The sequence below is a fragment of the Arachis hypogaea genome, chromosome 17 (genome assembly GCF_003086295.3).
Source record: "Arachis hypogaea cultivar Tifrunner chromosome 17, arahy.Tifrunner.gnm2.J5K5, whole genome shotgun sequence".
Taxonomy (NCBI): domain Eukaryota; kingdom Viridiplantae; phylum Streptophyta; class Magnoliopsida; order Fabales; family Fabaceae; genus Arachis; species Arachis hypogaea.
The window spans coordinates 51,291,055-51,300,542 of record NC_092052.1 but is presented as its reverse complement, the minus strand read 5'-3'; the positions used below and the strand labels follow the sequence as shown (position 1 = coordinate 51,300,542).

Below are 9,488 nucleotides of genomic sequence, written 5' to 3'. Positions count from 1 at the left end.
ACAAAAGGTACATCCTAAAGTGTTAACTTAACCACAGGTAATATGGTTGTCAAGAATTAAGACTCCAAAATTCTTCGTAGTGCCATAGGCATATTTTTCGTGTTCAAAAGTCTTGCTCTAGGGAATTAACATTTTAATGGTTTCATCTAGGAGTTGTGAGAAACGAAAAATTCAGTAGGAATTAATTTTCAAAAAGATGTTATGTTCAAAATGACGAACGAGTAACACGAAGGGTATTCACAAGAAATCAAAAGAAAGTTTTGTATACGATCAAACAAAGTTATACCAAAATAATGAAATGCACAAGAAGAGGAATCAAGGTGCATCTCAAAATAAGAGCTCAAATCAAGAACCTTTGGTAGAAAGAGCAAAGCGTATAGAGTCAAAGAAGTCTCAGCTGATTTTGAAGAATACGATTTGCGAATGAGAGTAACTCTACTCACAGCAAGTTTCCAAGATTCAAGGACTACGTGGTTATACCAAAACAAGCTCAAGCTCATCTTGGAAGAAACAAGATTCATGTGCGTAAAGAGTAAAACTAGAAAGATGCTCAAGTCATTTAAGAAGGACTCTAGATAGAGTTTCAATGTAGGTTTCAAAAGAAGGTTAGATCGGGTCGCGAAGATTCCGTTGGTACACTCCCCCTCGCATAAAGCCTTCTGCTGTTCTCTTCCTTCTTCACTAGCATAATCGGTGCTCCTCACAGGAAAACACTTAGTCGGACAGTTTTCTCTTCTAATACCCCCTTCAACTCGATTCTAAGCTCTACCGATTATAATGGTGTCCTCGGTTGTGGTACAATCAAAACTAATCTGGCTTCCGGCACTAAGTCTATCGAAAACCCATTTTCTCTCCGAGATGGAGGTTCTGGTAGACCTTCAAGATTATCTCAGAAACTCTCTCGTATAGGAATTTGGTCTCATCTTCACTCGCCTCTCAAACGATGAGCAACTAAAGGTTGAATCTGCTCTATTCTTTTTCCTCGCATTTCACTGTCACTGGGTTTCGAACAATAACTCCACACAGTTCTCAACACTTCCAATCCCTTAGATATAATCCAACCTGCTTCTGCTGCGTCACTCTGATTCTTTAACCTTCAAGAGCCTAGCCATTCCTCTAAGTTAACTAAATATCGCTCCGTCCCTACAACTAGTAGTCTTTGGTTAATCATCAACTTGGACTTTATGATTGTCGACGCTAGTCATGCATTACAGAGAAATATCACATATTAATGATATGCAAAGAAGTTAGAAATCTAACTACTAATTCGTGATAACCTCAGGTCTGAGAATCAGATTCGGCCACATCCCGGCCTTTCCTGTTTGGAGAATCCCGAGATAAATACCCTGGCTTCCCGCACTGGTAACATACGCCTAGTCCAGCCCTGCATGGTCTGTTTGGGTGATACTTTATGCATCTCGGACACTTTAAGTCTTCTGGTTGAGTACTAGTCTGCCCCGACGGTTGACGTTCCTTCGGTCATTATTCCGGCGTTGAGAATGTGAAGTGACACAACAACCCCTTTTGAAACTTTGGCTCCTAGGTGTAATCTTCGTCTTCTTTCCCTCTTTCTTGGTGAAAGATTTCCGGCGGTCACTCCTTCACACTGCAGTCCTTCTTGAGCTTTCTTGCGTTACTTGACCCGCATTAATTGACCCCGGATAACTCACCATCTCCATTGGTACTTCGATGTTCTGGTTAGTATCTCTCCCATCATGACCAATACCGCCTTTCGTGCCGCGCCCAGTTAGTTGTTCCATTCTATCCAAAGATTGGTTAGTCACGGTAGCAGCAACAGTACTGATAGCAGCAGCCACACTCGTCATCGCAGTCACAAATTCGATCAGACTATCTACCAGTACGGTTACCTCATTGCCTCTGCATCCACACCCTCGATTACACCCATGACCACGCCCATGAGACGCCATTTGGCTCCTGTTTACACCAAACAAGTAATATCAAGGTGATCAATCTCAATATCTCAGGTCTAGTGCTGTAAAGTTCCAAATGCATGCTCATGAACTTTATGCTATGTATATCAGGCAGATATCCTAAATATCACATAAACACGACTCAGAGTATGCTTAGAAGTATAGTCAGTCTGTCCCTCAAGCTCTACAGGAACGAACTGCTCCGATACCATAATGTAACACCCTACCAACCAGAGCTTTAAATCAAGGATGTAAAACAGAGGTGGCGAGGCGCTACGACCTCTAAAAGTAAAAATTAATATATAATATAGTGAAAAGCGTTTATAACTAGGAGCCTTTGAAGAAAGGGATAAAGCAAAATCATTAAATTAAAAAGCGCAACACTCCGTGTACGGTAACGTAAGCAAGATAGAGCAAGCTAACGAATTTATATACTAAGAGTTCCAAAACACATGTAACAAAACTTAAGACTCAGCTCACGAAAATAAACCGGTCCGAGCACATAGTTATACATATATAAATATATATAGGAAAACCCAAAAAAAAATCCAAAATACAGAGTTACAAAACCTGAGTCTCCAAAATCACCTCTAAGAGGATTAATACAGCATATATATAATAGATGGAGATAATAAGTATCTAAACAAATACAAACAACCAAAGTAAACCTAAAAGATAAAGATCTTCGCAACATCAGAAGCTTCTAGCATGCCTCAAAAAGGAGCCTCTCGTCCTGCATCTGAAAACCACAAAATCTGTTTGGGTGAGAACCGGAGGTTTTCAGCATGGTAACAGTGCCCACATATCTAACATATAATGTCCTGGGAAAGCCGAAGGCAATTCTAGAATTTCCAGTAGATAATTAAAGTTTAAAACATAACTAAACCATGAAATGAAAATAGGCAACTAGCTAAGGGTCTTCAGAGCTATCTAAAACTCCCCTTTCCAACTCCTCCGAACCTCCCAACCACCAACGGAACCAAATACAACAACCACAATTATTACAAACAGAGAAATCACAAATAGGATTCAAATATAGCAGATAATCAAGTAGCATTTAGTTCTGCAATCACTTAGGAAATCCAAACAAGACATATAGATGCATATGATGCATGCCTATCCTAGTGGCTGATGAGTCTCATATGTCGGTTATAAAGCCAACCCGACAAGTCATGGTAGCTAACCACTAGACTGTCCCTCTATCGCGCATCCCCAACTCGAGTTATTCACACTCATAAACATAATCATAATCATAATCATAATCATAAAACACTGGTGCACGAAATTGTGATCTCCAGGCTCGAACAAATCCTGGTAATGGCTCCAAAGCTTGGTGCTCTGATCTTAATTCATAATATGTCACAACTTCGATACAACTAACCAGCAAGTGCACTGGGTCGTCCAAGTAATACCTTACATGAGTAAGGGTCGAATCCCACGGAGATTGTTGGTATGAAGCAAGCTATGGTCACCTTGTAAATCTCAGTCAGGCAGATATAAAGTGATAATGGAGTTTTCGAATTTAATAAAATAGGGATAGAGATACTTATGTAAATCAGTGGTAGGAATTTCAGATAAGCGAATGGAGATGCTTTTCGTTCCTCTGAACCTCTGCTTTCCTGCTATCTTCATCCAATCAGTCTTACTCCTTTCCATGGCTGGCTTTATGCAAGGGCATCACCGTTGTCAGTGGCTACATCCCCTCCTCTCAGTGAATAATATGCTCACGCACCCTGTCACGGCACGGCTATTCATCTGTCGGTTCTCAATCATGCTGGAATAGGATTCACCCTCCTTTTGCGTCTGTCACTAACGCCCAGCACTCGCGAGTTTGAAGCTCGTCACAGTCATTCAATCATTGAATCCTACTCGGAATACCACGGACAAGGTTTAGACTTTCCGGATTCTCTTGAATGCCGCCATCATTCTAGCTTACGCCACGAAGATTCTGGTTAGGAGATCTAAGAGATATTCATTCTAGCTTAATTCATGTAGAACAGAAGTGTTTGTCAGGCACGCGTTCATAGGGGAGAAGGATGATGAGCGTCACACATAATCATCACCTTCATCACGTTCTTGGGTGCGAATAGATATCTTAGAAGCGAAATAAGAAGAATTGAATAGAAAACAGTAGTACTTTGCATTAATCTTTGAGGAACAGCAGAGCTCCACACCTTAATCTATGGAGTGTAGAAACTCTACCGTTAAAAATACATAAGTGAAAGGTCCAGGCATGGCCGAGAGGCCAGCCCCTCTGATCTAAGAACCAGGCGTCCAAAGATGCCTAATACAATAGTAAGAGGTCCTATTTATAATAAACTAGCTACTAGGGTTTACATGAGTAAGTATTTGATGTATAAATCCACTTCTGGGGCCCACTTGATGTGTGTTTGGGCTGAGCTTAAGTATTGCACGTGCAGAGGCCATTTGTGGAGTTGAACGCCAGTTTTTGTGCCAGTTTGGGCGTTCAACTCTGGTTTTGGATCCTTTTCTGGCGCTGGACGCCAGATTTGGGTAGAAAGCTGGCGTTGAACGCCAGTTTACGTCATCTATTCTTGGCCAAAGTATGGACTATTATATATTGCTGGAAAGCCCTGGATGTCTACTTTCCAACGCAATTGGAAGCGCGCCATTTCGAGTTCTGTAGCTCCAGAAAATCCACTTTGAGTGCAGGGAGGTCAGAATCCAACAGCATCAGTAGTCCTTTTTCAACCTCTGAATCTGATTTTTGCTCAAGTCCCTCAATTTCAGCTAGAAAATACCTGAAATCACAGAAAAATACACAAACTCATAGTAAAGTCCAGAAATGTGAATTTAACACAAAATCTATTAAAAACATCCCTAAAAGTAACTAGATCCTACTAAAAACATACTAAAAACAATGTCAAAAAGCGTATAAATTATCCGCTCATCACAACACCAAACTTAAATTGTTGCTTGTCCCCAAGCAACTGAAAATCAAAATAGGATAAAAAGAATAGAATATACTATAAATTCCAAACTATCAATGAAACAGAGCTTCAATCATATGAGCGGGACTTATAGCTTTTTGCCTCTTGAATAGTTTTGGCATCTCACTTTATCCATTGAGGTTCAGAATGATTGGCATCTATAGGAACTCAGAGTTCAGATAGTGTTATTGATTCTCCTAGTTCAGTATGATGATTCTTGAACACAGCTATTTTATGAGTCTTGGCCGTGGCCCTAAGCACTTTGTTTTCCAGTATTACCACCGGATACATAAATGCCACAGACACATAATTGGGTGAACCTTTTCAGATTGTGACTCAGCTTTGCTAAAGTCCCCAATTAGAGGTGTCCAGGATTCTTAAGCACACTCTTTTTTTGCTTTGGACCTTGACTTTAACCGCTCAGTCTCAAGTTTTCACTTGACACCTACACGCCACAAGCACATGGTTAGGGACAACTTGGTTTAGCCGCTTAGACCAGGATTTTATTCCTTTAGGCCCTCCTATCCACTGATGCTCAAAGCCTTGGGATCCTTTTTATTTGCCCTTGCCTTTTGGTTTTAAGGGTTATTGGCTTTTTGCTCTTGCCTCTTGGTTTTAAGAGCTTTTGGCTTTTTCTGCTTGCTTTTTCTTTTTCTTTCTATTTTTTTTTCGCCTAATTTTTTTTTATTTTTTTTCTGCAAGCTTTGTTCTTTGCTGCTTTTTCTTGCTTCAAGAATCATTTTTATGATTTTTCAGATTATCAAATAACATGTCTCCTAGTCATCATTCTTTCAAGAGCCAACATATTTAACATTCTTAAACAACAACTTCAAAAGACATATGCACTGTTCAAGCATACATTCAGAAAACAAGAAGCATTGTCACCACATCAATATAATTAAACTAAGTTCAAGGATAAATTCAAAACTCATGTACTTCTTGTTCTTTTGATTTAAAACACATTTTTTTTAAGAGAGGTGATGGATTCATAGGACATTTATAACTTTAAGACATAGTTACTACTACTAATGATCATGTAATGAAGACACAAACATAGATAAGCACATAACATAGAAAATGAAAAACAGAGAAAGTAAGAACAAGGAATGAGTCCACCTTAGTGATGTCCTTGAGCTCTTCTATGTCTCTTCCTTGTCTTTGCTGCTCCTCCTTCATTGCTTTTAGATCTTCTCTGATTTCATGAAGGATGATGGAGTGCTCTTGATGTTCCACCCTTAGTTTCTTCCAATAATTGTGTGGAAGAAGAAAATGTATCCCCTGAGGTATCTCAGAGATCTCTTGATTTGCAGTCAAATGTTCTACCACTGAGCTATAGACCCTTGATGGAAGCTTTTATCTTCCCTTTCCTCTTTCTAGAGGCTTCTCTGGCCTTAGGTGCCATCAATGGTTATGGAAAAAACAAAAAAAGCTATGCTTTTTACCACACCAAACTTAGAATGTTGCTCGCCCTCGAGCAAAAGAAGAAAGAATAGAAGAATAAGAAGAAGATATGGAGGAGATGGAGGGAGATGTGTATTCGGCCATATGGGTGGGATTGGGTGGGAAAGAGATGTTGAATTTTGAAGGAAAGTGGGTGTTTGGATGTGAGTGGTAAAGAGTTAATAGGGAAGAGTGTTTATTGGGAATAGAGGATGATTGAGAAGAGAGAAGAGAGTGAGTGGGGGTGGGTGGGGATCCTGTGGGGTCCACAGATCCTGAGGTGATTCTGTGAGGTCCACAGATCTTGAGGTGTCAAGGCATTTACATCCCTGCACCAATTTAGGCATGCAAAATGCCCTTGCACACAACTCTGGGCGTTCAGCGCCAGGTTGGTGCCCATTTTGGGCGTTCAACGCCCCTTTGCTGCCATTTCTGGCGTTGAACGCCAGAACCATGCTTGTTCTGGGCGTTCAGCGCCAAGATGCTCCCATTCTGGGCGTTCAGCGCCAGAACTATGCTCTGTTCTGGCATTTGAACGCCAGACAGATGCTCCTCCAGGGTGTGATTTTTCTTCTGCTATTTTTGATTCCGTTTTCAATTTTTCTATTTATTTTGTGACTCCACATGATCATGAACCTAAGAAAACATGAAAAATAATAAAAATAAGAATTAGATAAACATTGGGTTGCCTCCCAACAAGCGCTTCTTTAATGTCAATAGCTTGACAGTGGGCTCTCATGGAGCCTCACAGATGTGCAGAGCTTTGTTGAGACTCTCCAACACCAAACTTAGAGTTTGGATATGGGAGTTCAACACCAAACTTAGAGTTTGGTTGTGGCCTCCCAACACCAAACTTAGAGTTTGACTGTGGGGGCTCTGGTTGACTTTGCTTGGAGAGAAGCTTTTTCTGCTTCCTTTCCATGGTTGCAGAGAGAGATCCTTGAGTTTTAAACACAAGGGAGTCCTCATTCCATTGAAGGAATATTTCACCTCTGTCAACATCAATCACAGCTCTTGCTGTGGCCAGGAAAGGTCTTCCTAGGATGATGGATTCATCCTCTTCCTTTCCAGTATCCAGGACTATGAAATCAGCAGGGATGTAAAGGCCTTCACCCTTTACTAACACGTCCTCTACTTGTCCATAAGCCTGTTTTCTCGAGCTGTCTGCCATCTCTAGTGAGATTTTAGCAGCTTGCACCCCATAGATTCCCAGTTTCTCTATTACAGAGAGGGGCATGAGGTTTATTCCTGAACCAAGGTCACACAGAGCCTTAAAGATCATGGTGCCTATGGTACAGGGTATTATGAACTTTCCAGGATCCTGTCTCTTCTGAGGCAATGTCAGTTGATCCAGATCACTTAGTTCATTGATGAACAAAAGAGGTTCAACTTCCCAAGTATCAATGCCAAATAATTTGGCATTCAGCTTCATGATTGCACCAAGAAACTTGGCAGTTTGCTCTTCAGTAACATCCTCATTCTCTTCAGAAGAGGAATACTCATCAGAGCTCATGAAGGGCATAAGGAGGTTCAATGGAATCTCTATGGTCTCTAGATGAGCCTCAGAGTCCTTTGGTTCCTCAGAGGGAAGCTCCTTATTGATCACTGGATGTCCCAGGAGGTCTTCCTCCTTGGGATTCACGTCCTCTCCTCTCCTCACAGGTTCGGCCATGGCGCTTATGTCAATGGCCTTGCACTCTCCTTTTGGATTCTCTTCTGTATTGCTTGGAAGAGTACTAGGAGGGATTTCAGTGATCCTTTTACTCAGCTGGCCCACTTGTGCTTCCAAATTTCTAATGGAAGACCTTGTTTCATTCATGAAACTTACAATGGCCTTAGATAGATCAGAGACTAGATTTGCTAAATTAGAAGCATTTTGTTCAGAGTTCTCTGTCTGTTGCTGAGTGGATGATGGAAAAGGTTTGCTATTGCTAAACCTGATTCTTCCACTATTATTAAAGCCTTGTTGAGGCTTTTGATCCTTCCATGAGAAATTTGAATGATTTCTCCATGATGAGTTATAGGTGTTTCCATAAGGTTCACCTAAATAATTTACCTCTGCTATTGCAGGGTTCTCAGGATCATAAGCTTCTTCTTCATAAGAAGCCTCTTGAGTACTGTTGGATGCAGCTTGCATTCCATGCAGACTCTGAGAGATCATATTGACTTGCAGAGTCAATATTTTATTCTAAGTCAATATGGCATTCAGAGTATCAACTTCAAGAACTCCCTTCTTCATAGGCGTCCCATTGCTCACAGGATTCCTTTCAGAAGTGTACATGAACTGGTTATTAGCAACCATGTCAATGAGTTCTTGAGCTTCTGCAGGCGTTTTCTTTAGGTGAATGGATCCACCTGCAGAAGTGTCCAGTGACATCTTTGATAGCTCATCTAAACCATCATAGAATATATCCAGGATGGTCCATTCTGAAAGCATGTCAGAAGGACACTTTTTGGTCAACTGTTTGTATCTTTCCCAAGCTTTATAGAGGGATTCACCTTCTTTCTGTCTGAAGGTTTGAACATCAGCTCTAAGCTTGCTCAGCTTTTGAGGAGGAAAGTACTTGGCTAAGAAAGCCGTGACCAGCTTATCCCAAGAGTTCAGGCTGTCTTTGGGTTGAGAATCCAACCATAATCTAGCTCTGTCTCTTACAGCAAAAGGGAAAAGCATGAGCCTGTAGACTTTAGGATTTACTCCATTAGTCTTAACAGTATCACATATCTGCAAGAACTCAGTTAAGAACTGAAAAGGATCTTCAGATGGAAGTCCATGAAACTTGCAGTTCTGCTGCATCAGAGAAACTAACTGAGGTTTCAGCTCAAAGTTGTTTGCTCCAATGGCAGGAATGGAGATGCTTCTTCCATGTAAATTGGAATTAGGTGCAGTAAAGTCACCAAGCATCTTCCTTATATTATTATTATTTTCGGCTGCCATCTCCTCTTCCTGTTCGAAAATTTCTGAAAGGTTATCTCTGGATTGTTGTATTTTAGCTTCTCTTAGTTTCCTTTTCAGAGTCCTTTCAGGTTCTGGATCTGCTTCCACAAGAATGTTCTTATCCTTGCTCCTGCTCATATGACAAAGAAGAAGGCACAGAAAAATAATAATAATAACGGAGATCCTTTATACCACAGTATAGGGATCCCTTTGTAAGTGGAAGAAAAGGGG

General features: G+C 40.8%; 1 non-coding gene across 1 annotated transcript; it reads left to right on the top strand.

Annotated features, from left to right (window-relative positions):
- The first annotated feature begins 8,753 nt into the window (after positions 1 to 8,753).
- LOC112768393 (small nucleolar RNA R71) lies at positions 8,754 to 8,861 on the top strand. The gene has a single exon (XR_003185829.1). It is a non-coding gene; the product is annotated as a small nucleolar RNA R71 (small nucleolar RNA).
- The last annotated feature ends 627 nt before the right edge of the window (positions 8,862 to 9,488 follow it).